This window comes from Notamacropus eugenii, chromosome 4 (assembly GCF_028372415.1).
Source record: "Notamacropus eugenii isolate mMacEug1 chromosome 4, mMacEug1.pri_v2, whole genome shotgun sequence".
NCBI classification, from domain to species: Eukaryota; Metazoa; Chordata; class Mammalia; order Diprotodontia; family Macropodidae; genus Notamacropus; species Notamacropus eugenii.
In genome coordinates, this window is record NC_092875.1 from 393,377,660 (window position 1) to 393,394,386 (window position 16,727).

Sequence of the window (16,727 nt, forward strand, 5' to 3'; positions counted from 1 at the left end):
GTATCTGACCTCAGGCCTAGAACTTGATCCATTGTGCCACCTAAGCTCAGTAGACAATAGGGAGGCATTGAAAGTTTTTGAATAGAAGGCATATACTAAGAGCAGGTTGGAAAGATTTCTCTGGCAATGCTCTACAGAATATTGGATTGGGAAAAGATTAAAGTGAGGGAGAATGGTTGGGAGGCTCTTATAATAACAGTCCAGGCTATAAGAATAGTGAGGAGGGAAGAATGCAAACTCCTTGCAAGGATGAACCATTTCATTCTTTCCACTGGTATCCTACATTTTAGGTGCTCAATAAATCCTTGATTAATGGATGGGTGGATGAAAGACACAAGAGATATCTCAGAAAAAGAAATATAATATTTGACAATCATTCGGAATCAGGTGCTGTGGAAGAAGTAGTGAAAGATGACTCTGAGGTTATAAGTATGGGTCCCTGGGAGAATGGTGACGACATTAACAGAAACAGAAAGTCAGGATGAGACTAGGACTTTGGACATTCAAGCATAAGAACCAAAACAGGAAGCTAAGGCTTCTGAATCTTTTTAAACTGTGATTGGATTTCACTGGAGTCACTTGACTGTGCTACATTCATCATTAAGATGGGCATAATTGTTCTCATTCAGTGAGTGATAAATTTGCAATATAACTAAACTCTTGGGCTTGTAAAGCTCATACCTCAAAGACTATTTAATTCTTTTCTAGGTACCAAGAGGTTTAATTTGGAAAAGCTGTCACCCTTTGGACAATGGTGCCTGGATTATGGTCTCAGTCTAAAAAGACTCACTTTCCATCAGTGTGACTAGAACTGGGGAGCAACAAGTTTTGAAAAGCATTTGAGGACTCCAAGATGAAAGCTTGTAGATCCATGCTTAGAACTGGTTAATGATATTTTCAAGAATACTCTCACTCACGGTTTTCACATGATATGGAGAAGCTGATGAATTTGGGTACCAACCAAATGTTGCTGCTGCCCCTGCAGATGCTATTGCCATGACTTTAATTACTCATGCCAGTTATTCAAAAGCCCTAATGGAGTCATGGTCCCACTGCAAATGGGACTTAACTTGTTGTTTTACTGCTTGCTTAGGCACTGCAAATAAAAAATAACGGCAGTTGTAATTAACTCAGAACCAGCCACATAACCTGCCTTCCAGCCCGTGACGGGTAAAAGTTCAATTAAAAAGTAAAGTTATTAACAGAGAGAGGTTTAGTCACACATCTGGCTGTCACACAACCAAAGTATGACAAAATCACCCTTTGCAACCTGAGTGGGGAAAGTGAGTGTTTTATTTTGATGCCTACGAAGACTGGGAAATCTCTCTTGTAAAATGTTGTGACTAGTCATTTCCTCAGAAAGTTTAGGTCGAAGTGTTTCTTCCAAGAGCTGTTCTCCAACAGATAAAAAATTTCAAAGGATACACAGAACATTTTCAAAGGAAGAAATCCAAGTTATCAACAAATATACAAAAAATGCTTCAAAATATTAATTAGAGAAATGTAAATTAAAGAAATTCTGTGGTTCCACTTCATACTCATTGAAAAAGCAAAGATTCCATCCCCCCAGAAAAGCCACGTTAGAAAGAATATGGGAAAACAGATCCCCTAATCCACTATTGATGGATTAGGATTGGTACTATACATTACTCCATTCTGGAAGGATGCTCCCAAAGTCATTGAACTGTGTCATACTCTTTAACACAGTAAATACCACTAAAAGGTCTCTGCCCAATGAGATCAAAGAATATTTACAGCAGTTCTTTCTGTGGTGGCAAAGAAGTGGAAATTAAGAAGGTGCTCACTTATTGGGGAATGGCTCAAGAAATTATGATATGCTAACGTAATGGAATATTATTGGGCCATAAAAAATGAAATGAAAAATTAATGCTTTCAGAAAAACCTGTATGAACTGATGCAGAGTGATGTAAACAGAACCAAAAACAATCTATGTAATAACATTATAAAGAAAAATGACTTTGAAAAACTGAGAACTCCAATCAATTCAATGAAGAACTTTGATTCCAGAATACTTACGATGCTACTTACCTTCTAACAGAAAAGCAATGGACTCAAGAAGCAGAATGAAACATACATTTTTTGGACAAAACCAATGTGAGAATTTGTTTTGCTTAAATATGCACATTTATTAACAAAAAAAGATGCTAACTAGAAGAAGGGAGATATCTGCTCATGGGGCAAGGAAGAGAAATAAGAATTCATTCCAAGAATTTCTGAAAGCATCACACAAAAGAAATGTTGAATTATAGTTATCATGGAAGACTTCACTGTATTATACTCCTAGTCTAATGATGTGACAGGGAGTTAAGTGGGGGTAGGTTCTGGAAAGCCAAGCCATTGTATTACAAGTTCTAAGAAGTCCTACCACATTGGACAGGTTGCTCTTCATAGGGCTGGTGATGATGGTGTGTCTGTTCTCCTAGGTAGGACCAGTCTTACTATGTTCAAAAAGGATCATCCCCAGAGTTTTAGCCACTAGGTGAGGAAATTTTGGGCCTCAGATGCCAAAAAACTGTCTATCAGAGCTTGGAAGTATTTCTTATTTACATGGAAGGATGCAGAGGATTCAGAGTTGAAATAGAAAATCTATGAAATCCTAAGCTATATAAGCCTTCATAAGACTGATCAGGGTTGAGTTTGCTTCAGACATATGTGTTATAGTTTAGGTTCATCAAGGATCCTCAGAGTAGTATGTTGTGACTATATGGACTCTTCCTTTCTCAACCTACTCAAATAGTTCCATAATATCATTAATTAAATCTGAGTCCAATCTCCTCTTTCCTTTCAGGTGTTTGTGAGAAACAATTATTACTCTCTTGTATTAAGAACTAATTATTGTATTGAGACCAAGGTTTTTCTCCTTTTCTACTTGCTTATCCAGAAATCTATCAATGTGGGAAATCTTTCAAAAAGATCTACCCAACCAAGATGACTGAGATCTAATCAAAGACAATAAAACAAACTCTAAGTTTGGGCTAATGGGTGCATTCTTGTTCATTGTGTTTACTTAGACAGTTCTGAGAAAATGTGAATTCTCCCTTTTGTCAGAGAGATGATATGGATACTGACAAGTCTCTTTGACCAAGACCTGCATGATACAAGTCATGTACATCAAAGGTCCTCATTTTAATATAATCTACTTCCTTTTATAATATTCATTCTCTCTTATTACTTATTGCCCAACAAGAATTGATTTTTCACCCTCGGGTGCACCCGTGTTTCAAAAAACTTTACAAAGAGACAACTAGGTAGTTCAGTGGAGAGAGTACTGGCCCTAAAGTCAGGAGGACCTGAGTTCAAATCCAGCCTCAGACACTTCACTAGCTGTGTGACCCTGAGCAAGTCACTTAATCCCAAGTGCCTCTCCAAAAAATAGAAAAAGACGTATGAATATTGAAGGTTTACGAGGTTCGGTCTCTTTGGCTACCAAGGGGACAATGAGATTGTTTTTGTTTAGACACAATCAACAAAACATTTAGATGTAATCAATAAAACTGATTTTTATTTTGTTATTATATCATATAATATCAATATATTATTGTTATAAAAATCAATAAAACAGAAACTCTGTCTCTGGGACCTTTTTTTAAATGTCACATGTTATTTGAATCTTTGGGATTGTTCTAAACCTCATGGGAATACCTCAAGGCTAAAATGGGTCCACAGAACCATGCTTGTCTGAATCTAGAACCTCCTAGTTGTCCTAAATGATCCTGAAAACCTTTTAAGTCTAAAATCTCAATAGAGCAAATGAAAAAGATATGGTTTGTCATATTTGCAGGTAATTTCAGAGTAGCCAGGAAATTCTTATGTTCTCCATAATTCCATATAATGAAGGACTAATTCTAAATCTTGAGATTTCATATTCCTTATATATTTAAATGCATGTTCTGTATAAGGAAGCTGAATAGAAATGTCCCTACGCCCATTATCTTCACAGATGCCAAAGTGATCACAGATCTGACCATATCCCTCCTCTAACCAAACTCCAATGATGCAAGGATAAAACACAGGCTCCTCTGTACAGCATCACAATCTGGCTCTAACCCATCATCCTAGATCAATTTCATACTACTACCTCCTGCACACTCTTCATTCCAGACACCCAATGTACTTAATGTTGTTACATACTTCATTCCATCTCCTACCTCCATGTCTTTTCAGAGGACTTTCTCCTCATCTAGGCCTCCTCATCTTATGCCTTATAAACCCCTATCTCCCTTTAAGGTTCAACTCAAATGCCACCTTCCACATAAGACCTATTTTCATCTCCCCAATTGTTAGTGCCCCCCAGTAGCACTTCCTTAATTACTTTGTATTTATCTTCTATGTAGATGTTTATGTATTGACAAATGTAATGTATATACATATTTCATGTGTATATTACATCTATGTACATGTTCTACACTGCCACTCCAAGTAGAGGGTGACTTCCTTAAGAAAAAGGGCTGTTTCATTTTTGCTTCTGTATCCCCCCCATCTAGTACAATTCCTGGCACATAGTAGTAGTGGCACATTTACATCAAGTTTAACTGAATTGAAAAAAGAGCAAGAGAATATATAAGGAAGTGAGGGAGGACAGGAGTAGGTAAGAGAATGACATAAAATGAGATAATAGATGTGCGAGCACTTTGATAAATGTTCCATGTTCATAGAAAGGCAAGATATCATATTCAGAAGGCTACAGAAAAGACAGTATCATCCAAGGAGAAAAAGTTTACAAATCCATTTATTGTGAAAGATAACCATTAGGGTAAGCTGTCATGTCTTAATGACAATGTGTAGTGTATGAAAATATTTCAAGCTCTTCACTGTATGGCTCCAGTCTCCAGCCTGATCACATTAGTCCCCTTTATGCATTCTCCATTCCAGCCAAACTGTATTACTGGCCATTCCCTACTTCATTGTGCATTCATCCACCAAGAGGCCTTCATGTGGGCTCCTCATGCTAGGAGCAAACTCCTTCCTGCTGAAATCTTTCTCTTCTGTTCAGGCTCAGGTCAAATGGTATCTCTTCATAAAGTCTTTCCTGTTCTACCTTTTCCTCCAATGCATTCTTTTTCCAGACCACATTCTCTGCTTTGCCCCCAACACATTCAATTTTGCAGGCCAGTTGTTCATAAAAATCCTCCGTCCCCCCCATCAGATAGAAAGCTCTTGGAAGGTATCTTACTCTGAGCTTAGCACAGTGCTCCAGACACAAAAGATCTTTAATAATATTTGTTTAGTTAAATTGAATTATTAGACAAATGAAGGCAAAAGACATTCAAGCAAACTAACAAATGATTAATATTAGCAACAAAAATGTAAACAGGATGTTAATTAATGTAGTAATAACATAGCTGGAGCTCAACCTTCAATCTGAAATGTAGGAAACTACTTGTCTCTTGCTAGATTGTGGTGCAGTCTCTCATCCGCTCATTCAACAATTATTTATGGAACACTTCATCTTCATTTTGCTACCTCTTTTGTCATTATGTCTTTGGCAGTTTATAGCAGAAGGCCAATGTGAACTGATTCAGTTGCTCCAAAAAAAAGTAAGCCTTGGTATGAATTAAGAAATAGACTTTGCTTGAATGCCTTAACTTTTCATTTCTCCCTAGAGTCAGTGTTGCCTTGTCACACTCAGGCTGCTCTTCTGTGATTTAGAGACAAAGTAGGGATCCCATGATGACTCTTTGACCACTGGTAAATTCACAAAACACGGCATATGGACGACCTGAACAGTATACCAGTACTTCTGAAACAGCTAAACAGACATGAAGATGGTCTTCCAGGACATAAATAGAATTGTTTTTGGAGCCAGAGGACCTGAGTTTGAATCACGCCTCTACCATATCTTAGATGAATGTCATAGGACCAGAGATCTACAACTGGAAGTGAACTCAAAGGCCATTTTACAGTTGAGGAAACTGAGTCCCATAGAGATTAAATGGGTTGTGCTGTTCTTCCGTTGTTCTAGTCTTGTCTGACTCTTTGTGATCCCATTTGGGGTTTTCTTGGTAAAGATCCTGGAGGGATGTGCCATTTCCTTCTCCAGTTTATTTTACAGATGAGGAAAAGGAGGCAAACTGAGCTAAGTGACTCACCCAGGATCACACAGCTAGTAAGTGTCTAATGTCAGATTTGAACTCTGATCTTCCTGACTCCAGGCCCAGAACTCTATCCACTGTACCACCTAACTGTCCCAATGACAGAGGTAGCAGGTGGCAAAGCTGGTCCTCTGACTACAAACCCAGAGCTCTTTCCATGATGAGCAAATGTCAGTTATCCTGTTTAGTCTAGTGTTCTCATCTGTAAAATGCTTGGACTAGATGACCTCAGAGTTCCCTAAATTTGATCTAGAATGGTGCTGCAGATAGAGTGTTGGACTTTGAATCAGGAAGATTCAAATTCAAATCAAGCCTTGGTCATTTACTAGATGTGTGACCATGAGCAAGTCACAACTTCTGTGAATTTCAATTTCCTCGTACATAAAAGGGAGAGCATAATAGCACCTATCTCATCGGGTCTTTGTGAGGATCATTTGAAATAACTTGTGGGAAGTACTTTGCAAGCCTTAAAGCACTGTATGTATGCTAGCTATTGTGGGCAAATGGTCCAGAATAAGACAGCTTGGAGGGATCTTGGCCAATGTCAGAGGAGGAAATACCCAAGCTGGTGATATCAGGGATGTAGCAGTAAGGCAGATCCCAAAGGGGACTGTATTTCTAACTTGACTCTTGTTCTCCAGTACAGAGGGATACCCCTGAAGTGAACACCTTAGTCAAGACTACTTATGGGTTAAAAAAGACAAAGGATGAAATATCTTCTCTTTCCTTTCCCCTCCCTGTCATTCTCAGAATCTCTTTCATACCTTCCACATGGAGCAAGCCTTCTGGACCTGGAGCATACACCCCAGAGGAGCCATGAAAGCTGCTCTATAAATCAAGTAGAGGAGAGGCCCAGCTCCCACCCTCACTGGCTTGCCCACATGGCAGCGTTATAATGCCCCATTGTTGCTGTTTTCTGTCAGACAGCCCAAGGAGAAAGGGGTGGAAAAGTTGTTTAATTAAAGGCTTTCAGTTCCCTATTTTCCAGGCAGAACAGGCCTGGAGAGTGTCGGTACAGTAATGTAAATAATGAAGATGCTTGTTCTTTTACACATCCTAGTCAAGGAAGTTGTGCTTTTTAACTTGTTAGACTTCCAAGCTAGGCAATTCGGCATTTCTCTTTAGGCCAGGAGAATAACTGAGAATGCTGCTGCTAAATTTTGATTTAGGGGAAGCAAAGGAGGGGAGGGAACACCAAGAAAAAAAGCAGTGAAATGGAATGAGCAAACTGAGCCCCAACGATCCCTTCAGTTTTTCTCTGTAACTTTGGGTTCAGCTACTCCCAAGGTTAGGTTTGCAGCTTAGAGGATTAAAGGCATCCTCTTTAAGGATTCCCATTTCTCTACCTGCTGGTCCTTGGCTGTGAGGAAAGTTAAAACGACAGCATTAAACCATCCCCTTGGAGATGATAATGTCTGGAGGCTTCCTTCAAGACTCACTGGATTTCTTTTTCTAGATTTTTAAACCAATTCAAATCACCCCTTTAAGTAAAATGCTATCAACTCCTGAAAGAAGAGCGATACTATTGATGGAACTGTAAACTGACCCAGCCATTCTGGAAAAAAATTCGGACTATGCCCTCAGAACTGTTAAACTGGACATCACCTCTGATCCAGCAATACCATTACTAAGTCTGTACTCCCCAAAGATTAAAGAATGAGCAAAATGACCCACAGATACAAAAGCATTTACAGAAACTGTTGGCATTAGCAAAGAAATGCAAACCAATGGGGTACCCATCACTTGAGCAATGGCTGGATGAGTTATGAGTCATGATACATGAAGGTGATAGAATTCTGTAGTTCTATAAGAAAGGATGAAGAGAATGGTTTCAGATAGACATGAGAAAACTTACATGAACTGATGCAAAGTGAAGTGAGCAGAATCAGAAAAGTTTTTATGATGAAAACAATATTATAAAGACAAACACAACTTTGAAAGACTTAGGAACTAGAACAACATAATGACCAACCACAATTCCAAAGGACTTTTGAGGAAGCAGTGGTACCTACCTCCAGATAGGTTATATACTCAGACTATAGGTAAGGCAATATTTTTTTTAATATATACATATACATATATACACAACATGACCACCAACACCAGAATATGTTTTGCTTAGCTTTGCGTGTTTGTAACAGATTTATTTGTTTTCTTAATGAGGGAGGAGGGGAAGATGGGGGGAAAGAATATGGAAATGAAAATAAAACATAATTGAATTTAAATGAATAAAACTCTTACTTTTAAAAAATAAACAAACAAAAAGAAATCAGAATGGTAGCTAATAGAACTGCCCACCTTATCTGCTATAGGAATAACATGTCCTGGTAAGTAATGATCCTGCTGAACATTTGGCATTAAACCTTAAAGTTAAAAAAGAGACCTGAGAGGTCATGTAGCTACCCAATACTCCATTTTACCAATGGGGAAAGAGAGAAGCAAAGACTTCAAGTTACTTAGAGGCAGAGGACTTATAACTTGAAGGGACTTTGGAGATCACCTAATTCTGACTCTTACACTTACTTGCTGTGTAACCAGGGGCACATCATTCTGGTTCTTGGAGTTTAAATTGGTCCATATGTAAATACTTATACTACCTATGCCCTAGGGCCTTCATGATAAAAATTATATGAAAGTTTTTTTCTTTTTTTGCTGTGTAAATGTGAGTTAACATTTTTAGCCCAGCACCCTCATTTTATTATTTTCCATGTTAATCATTTTAATGATTTGGACATTCTAGAGTTTGTATGTCTACAAATATTACTTTCTTTAATTATTTCTTTGTTTTAAAAAAAGCATTTTTCAATAAAACCAAGAAAATAAGCTACTTGGGGAAGGACTCTCAATATGACAAGAACTGCAGAGAACACGAAAGCAGTCCCCCAAAATTAGGTTTGGACCACTGTTTTATACTATATATGCTATTTTATACCATATACCACAATAAACCAAAAAGCATATTAAACTGGAAAGAGGTCACACTAATGGAATCCTAATAAAGCTGCCCTGAACCCCAATATTCTAACTTCCTTATGGGCTTCACTGAATAGCAGTCATATCTTCAGAGGCCCCCAGAACCAATATCCCAAATATGTCTCACTAGAACACCAGGCATGCGCATGTGATGAAATCCTAGCTACTGTCTCTAGCTAACCACTGCCCCCAGACCCAATTCTCATATTTCTCACAGAAAGAGAAGGTCTATCTATTCACTCAACCACAACCACATCCATCTAATCTCAGACTGGACCACAATAGCCAGCCTATCAAGAAGTAGCATCACCAGGAAGTCCGAGTGGGATGCGGATCCCAAAACAATAGGAGGGACTCTCTCTAAGCAGACACCTGTGCAATAAAAACAAAAGCTGTCCTTTAGGCGAACTTATGACATAGTGGGTTTAATATTGAATAATATTTATTTATTATTTATTATACTTAATAATATCATTATCATACATACATGCCCACCCAAAAAGGATTTTTCTGTATGCATTATGAGAAATAGCACGCATAGTTCCACCAAGGCTGAGACCCCTCTCCTATTGCCTTAACAAACCTCTCCTATATTTTAATATTCATACATTCTGGAATGATATAATTGTACCTTTTGCCCTATAAAAATCCATCTTGCTTTCACTAAACTGATATTTCCTTCTTGAAACTTAGCCTGCTTCTGAGAGGCGTGATTTTCAGTAAAGCTTTGGCTTGGGTTGGAGATGATCTGAGCCTGTGAATTCTTTCCAGATGACCCCACCACACACCATATAATCACAACAATACCAAAAGAAAAATTTAAAAAAAGAAGAGACCAGGTACTTTTCACAACTATAGTTATACAGAGGGTTGTTTAACAAATAAGGGATAGAGGCGAGAGCAAGAGATAAAAACATTTAATTTCAGTTACAAGAATTTGAAATGCTTTTGCACATATAATAACACCTACCTCACGGGGCTGTTGTGAAGATCAAACAAGATAATAATTGCAAAGCGCTTAGCACAGTGCCTGGCACATAGTACAGCTACATAATGTTAGCTACTATTATTATGAGAAGAGAAACTGACTGAGAAAATATCTACATCACACATCTCTGGTCTCCTTTATCAACGCCCTTCTTAAAATGAGATAACCAGAACTGAATAATAACCCAGATGTGGTCTGACCAGAGCAAGGTGCAACGAGATTCTCACCTCTTTATTCCAGGAAGCTATGTCTTTCTTAATGAAGCCCAAGCATTTTCACTGCCTTTGTTGAAGTAGAGCATACGTTTCTCTGGCTTAGTAATATGGAGAGTCTCTGTTGCCCATAAACACAGCTGTGTTCCCTAAATAAAGAGCTAACAGTAGGCAGGAGTCATTCAAAAGCTGAAGCTCACTCAGAAGAATGAGCAAGGTAGCCCCAAATGGCCCTGATATAATCACTATAGGCAGTGGGTCACATTGGAAGTATGCCTCCTGGGACAGTCTCAAACCTGTTTGAACTCCTAGTTTCTTGAACTGTTGACCACCCTTAGACCTGGGTTTCCTGTTTTGCACCTCAGATACAAATGACCCTGAACTGCTGACCTACACTTATATGTTTGGAGAACACCTCATCCTTTGGCCTCTTCTTGCTTGTTACCTGGTGCGAGCTATTCAAATAACTCAAGCATTACCAGGAACAGAGGTGGGAAACAACTTCTTGCTTCTGTCATCTTTCTACAAGAGATTATTCACTACAGATGGTCTCTCTCCCAACAGTTAGTCACTTTTCTGTCATCCTGCTTCCTCAGTCCCAGACACACAGGTAGGACCATGGAAATAGTCAACAAGCATTTATTATGCACTTACGATGTACCAAGTTCTGTGCTAAGTTCTGGGGATACAAAGAAAAGCAAAGACATAGTCCCTGACCCCGCAAGGAACTCATGCTGTAATGAAGGAGACAACATGCAAAATAGTTATCCCTTTCACATAGCAACTTTCCCCATCATGGTTTTGATATATCTCAGGTTGGCATAATAAATCAAACGGGAATTTTGGAGTTTTGTGGAAATCATGGACGACATACAAAGGCCAACAGATAACACAAAGTCTATAACCCAATACTAAAGGAAATTTTACAATAAGGTACCATAAACACCCCATTAAGGAAAAATTCAGACTTCTCTGGTACAAAGGGAGGGCCAAAAAATGTTACATGAATTTTCCATATCATGGGGGCACCTTGTCCCTAGCCCTCACAATGTGGGAGGGATAACTGTGTACATACAAAAGGTTCCAAAGAGATTAAAGAAAGGAAAATTGCCCAAACGTTCAAAAATATTTCTAGCAACTCTTTTCATGGTGGTAAAGAATTGAAAACTAAGAGGTTGCCCCTCAATTGGAGAATGGCTAAATAAGTTATGCTACAGGAATGTGATGGAATCCTATAGTACTATAAGAATTGATGAAGAGAATGGTTTCAGAGCAACCTGAGAAAACTTGTATGAACGGAGTAAGCAGAACAGTTTATACAACAGCAGTACTCTAAAAACAAACAACTCTGAAAGACGTAGGAACTTTGATCCCCATGCCTGGGATATATACTTCCTCCTAACCTCTGACTTTTGGAATCCCTATCTCTCTCAAAGTTCAGATCACATATCCCTTCCTTCAAGAGGCCTTTCCTTATGCCCCTACTTGTTAGGAATTCCCCAGAATTACTTTATGTTTATTGTAATCTCCTTCAGAGTAGGGACTTTTTTATTCTTTCTTTGTATCTCCAATGCTTATTAGTATCGTGTCTGGCATATAGCAAGTGCTTGATAAATGCTTGTTGACTTGATTTTTATGTATTTTGTATGTATTTATATGTATATACATTGTTTCATCCCAGTAGAGTGTTTAACTATTTAAGGTCAGGATACTGTTTTGTTATGGTCTTTGTATGGGATACACATAGTAGGCACTTAATAACTACATGCTGAATGGAATGGAATGGAATTACAGACTAGAAAAGAATTTAATTAGTCCTCTCCTACAAGCTGTCACAAAATGAATTACTTATACAATATCCTTGGCCAGTTGTTATCCAACATCCCATTGAAGACCCCTAGTTTGAAAAAAATCCACTCCCTCCTGAGAGGCACTTCCATTCTGCTTTGGAACACTCAAATTGTTAGGAAGTATGCTCTTATATCAAAGTTGTCTGCCTCCTGTAACCTCTATTCCAGGGGTGGACAACTTGTGGCCTCCTAGGTCCTCATGTGTGGCCTTTTGACTAAGTCCAAGTTCCACAGAACATGTCCTTTTATTAAGGGAATTTGCTCAATGAAGTTTAGATTCAGTCAAAGCCTGCACTTGAGGACCAAGAGGGCCACATCTGGCCTCAGGACCACATCTGACCTCCAGGTCACAGGTTCCCCACCCCTCCTCTATTCAGTGCTTCTACATGTGCCCTCTGGATCCAAACAGACCAAGGCTAATCCTCATTTCACTTGTCAGATCTTCAAATATATGAAGTCAGTAATTAACTACCCTCTTAGTTTTCTCTTCTTCAGGATAAACACACTCATTTCCTTCTACAGATCCATCACAAATCATCTCGACTTTTGTCTTGCCATTGGACTTTAATGAATCATGAAGAGAGAGTGAGGTTGACAACTTTGTGCAACTCTGCTTGACTTAAATCCAATTCACATGAAAGTCAAGACATCACCCAATGATGCCATTGGTCCTCTTTGAAAATGAAGGATGAACAACAACAATATTCTTGAGTCAATTATTTGAGTCAAGTGTCTATCTCACTTCATAGTCACCAGCTCAAAACTATGCTGCCAATGGCAAAAAACTGGCACAACGCCCCCTCCCAGCAACCTTTCTTTGTTGTCTTCCCTCATTAGAATGTATGCTCCTTATGGGAAGTACTGTCATGCTTGCTTGTATCTCTAGCACTTGACGTAGTACCTGACACATAGAAAGTGCTTAATCAGTGTTTTATCTATCTATTTAAAAACAAAAGAAGTTTCAGATACTGTCCCAGATTGCAAGGAATTTGCAGCCAAATTAGGCAAATAAGACTGACATTTCTGAAACAATTAGAAGATGAAAGTTTTTTAAACATCTTTCATATGAGACTTAAAAAAAACTTTGGATACACAATGTCACAGCAACATCAATAATATACAGAAAGGTACTAAGATGGATTCCCTATCTCATATCTTTGTACACAGACCACATTTACAAAACCATAACTCAGACTTTTGTTTTGTGTTTGTATGTGTGAGCCACATAAACTACAGTCAAACTATACAAAGAAAAAAATACTCTTCAGAATCAACTCTAGCCTTCTCAGGTCCCACAGAAGTACTCATCCCACATGGACAGTTAATCCAGCTGAACTTTGCCAAAGTTTGTGGATTCTCACTTCTCTGGTCATAGCTACTTAGGTTAATTAGTAGAATTAGTAAGTTAATTAGTAAGAAGAATTCAAGATCAGGTTTGAATTATGCCTTTGGAGTCAAGCTGCAAGAGAATTGATGAAAATAAATAAAAGAAAGAGTAGGAGGGGAAGTCCTCTCTGGAGCTCTATTTTAGCTCTCCTTTATGAGGACAACACAGCATCTGCCATTGTACATGTCACTTAGCACATACAAAGAGAAATATTCCCACCAGCTGGTCTCAATCTAAAGGCTTTCTCCTGTGCTTCACAAACAAAACATTTAGGCGCAGATTGGAAGCACCTCATGTTCCAGAGAATTTAATCTGGGCTGAGGAATATGAGAAGGGAGTGGTAGTGTATAGCAGGGATGGAAAGGAGAGGAGGGAAGGAGAGAAAGATTGGGAGAGAGATCAATAAAAACAGAGAAGGTTGGAGCCAAGATGGTGGAGTGAGAGCATAGACTCACCTTAGCTCTACCACAAATTCCTTCAGATATCTCTCAAAAGAGAATCTGGACAAATTTTGGAGTGGCAGAATTCACTAGGAGACAGAGTGTGGCAGATTTCCAGCCCAGGACAGCCTGAAGGTCGATGGAAAGAATCTGTTACATGGGGCTCAGAGAGTGCAGAGCGCACAGGCTGTACCAGCACAGACTCCTCCAGAGCAGAATAGGAATTGCCAGGGTAAACTGAATCAGAAGTATGGATTCTCCAACATGTCAGCACAGGACAGGAGTCCAGTAGAACTGAGTAAGACAGAGGTGCAGGACGCCAGTAACAGCAGCAGACACTCCTGAGACTAGCAGCTCACAGATTAAAAGTTTGAAAGTCACCTACTTGAACTTCTGGGAGCCAAGATGATGGTGTAAACTGTAAGTGCTCTCACCCTCCCCTTGTTAACCTTGAAAAATCCTGAGGATACTGTTCCAGAAAAATCCTGGAACAGTGGGATCACCTGAAGGGGTAAACAGTCTCATAGTTTCGGAGGCTATGAAGATAGTCAAGAAGAGTCCCTCTTGCTGTGACTGAAGGGGACCAGTTCAGGACAGGAGCTGTCTGAGACAGCCTCACTTCAAGCAAACCGGCAGGAGATCCTAAGCACTAGGGGTGGAGCCCATAAGCACCAACTCCAGAACCACAGGCATGCCTTAGCACAGTCAGGGGAATTGGGCAGACACCAACACAGACAGAATTCACGCAGCACTGAGCCTACCTCTAGCTCAGAGGAGGAAGAGACCTCCTGCAGTCAGACAACATCTCCCCTACATGTCCCACAGTGAGTTCTGGATAACACCGGGGAAATTTAGAAAGACTTCACCTGGCCTTGGTCTTAGCATACACTAGCCAACTCAACACCAGTTAAGCTGTAGCATTCTAGCTTCTAGCTGAAAAAAAGGAGAGGCTACAACACACAAAACCTCAAATTCTTAGCACAAGAAATGTGGGACAGAACCCCCTCTGCCCCAGAAGTAGAGATCCACTTTAAAAGCCAGGAAAAAGGCAATTATTATGAGCAAGAAGCAAACCGGAAGAGCAAAGATCATAGAATTTTTGATGGGGACAAAGACCAAAATAGGAATTCAGAAATGGAGAGTGTTGAGAACTGTACTCACATCTGAAACCTCAAAATGGAATATGAATTGGTCTCAAGACCAAAGAGCATTCTTGGAAGAGCTGAAGAAGGATTTTAAAAACCAAATTAGAGATGTAGAAGAAAAACTGGCCAATGATTTTTAAAATGTAATTGACAAAATGAAAAAAGAACTCACTGAAGAGAATAGCTCCTTAACAAGGAAAACTGAGCAAATGGATATGGGAGCATAAAGCCTAACAGGGAAAATTAGACAAATGGAAAAGGAAGAACAAAACCTAACTGGAGGAAATAATTCCTTAAAAGGAACAATTCAAATATTGGGGAACTACAGTCAGGATCACACAGGATCTTGCCGCTTCTACATTAAAATATCAGAAGGATTAGAATATGATATTCTGTAAGGCAAAGGAGCTTACTAAAACTAAAGATCAATTACTCAGCAAAATCGAGCATAGTATTTCAGAGCAGGAGATAGGTATTCAATGAAATAATGGATTTCCAGATCTTCCTGATGAAAAGGCCAGAGCTCAATAGAAAAGTTTATCTTCAAATACAAGACTCAGTAGAGATATAAAAAGGTAAACGGGGCAGGGTGGAAAGTTTGTTGTTCAATATGGGCAAACTGTTTACATCCCTATATGGGAGGATGATATTTATTAATCTTGAGACTTGTATATTTATTATGACATTTAAAAGGGACATGTATAGATATAGGGAGTGAGTATAAATTAACTGATGTGATGATAAAGACATGATTAAAGGGTGCAAAAGAATTGTAATGGGAGAAGAGAAAAGGAGGAGGCAGAAAAGGGTAAATTACATCACAGGAAGAGACAAAAAAACATATTATAGAAGAGGGAAAGAGGGGAGGGAGATAAGCATTGTTTGAGATTTATTCTCATCTGATTTGATTCAAGGAGGGAACAAACTCAGTTAAGTACCAAAATCTAACTTGCCATATAGGCAATAGGAGGGGAAAAACGAAAGAAAAAGGAGGGGAGGCTAAAAGGGAGGGAAGAAGTAGTAAAGGAAAAGGGGAATAAAAAGGAAGGAGGTTGATAGAAGGGAGGAACACTGAGGGAGGCTGTGGTCAAAAATAAAACTCTACTGTGGAGGGGAAAGGAGAAATAAAAGCATAAAATGGGGGAAATGGGATGGACAGAAGGAAACAGATAGTAATCATAACTGTAAATGGGAATGGGATGAACTCTCCCATTAAACTAAGGCAGATAGCAGAATGAATTAAAAACCATAATCCTACAACATGTTGTTTACATGAAACATATTTGAAACAGGGGGATAAATACAGGGTAGAGGTAAAATGTTGGAGCAGAACATATTACGTTTGGACTGATATAAAAAAAACAGGGGTATCAATCCGAATCTCAGACAAAGCAAAGGCAGAAATAGATCTAATCAAAAGAGATAAGGAAGGAAACTACATCCTGATAAAAGGCACCATAGACAATAAATCAATATCATTACTAAACATACATGCACCAAGAGGTATGGCATCCAAATTCTTTTTTTCTAATTTATTTATTTATTTTTAGTTTTCAAGATCCATTTCCACAGGATTTTGACTTCCAAATTTTCTTCCATCTCTCCACTCTGCCCACCCC

The 16,727-nt window shown here is 38.9% G+C and overlaps 1 long non-coding RNA gene across 4 annotated transcripts in view; it reads right to left on the minus strand.

The window, feature by feature from the left end:
- Positions 1-14,933, minus strand: part of LOC140501667 (uncharacterized) — a 264,231-nt gene extending 249,298 nt beyond the window's left edge. The window contains exon 1 of one of the 4 annotated variants that reach the window (XR_011966302.1): positions 13,979-14,933. This is a non-coding gene — a long non-coding RNA (uncharacterized lncRNA). The remainder of the gene's footprint in view (positions 1-13,978) is intronic. The other 3 variants (XR_011966301.1, XR_011966299.1, XR_011966300.1) reach the window with 3 other exon arrangements.
- Between the last annotated feature and the right edge of the window lie 1,794 nt (positions 14,934-16,727).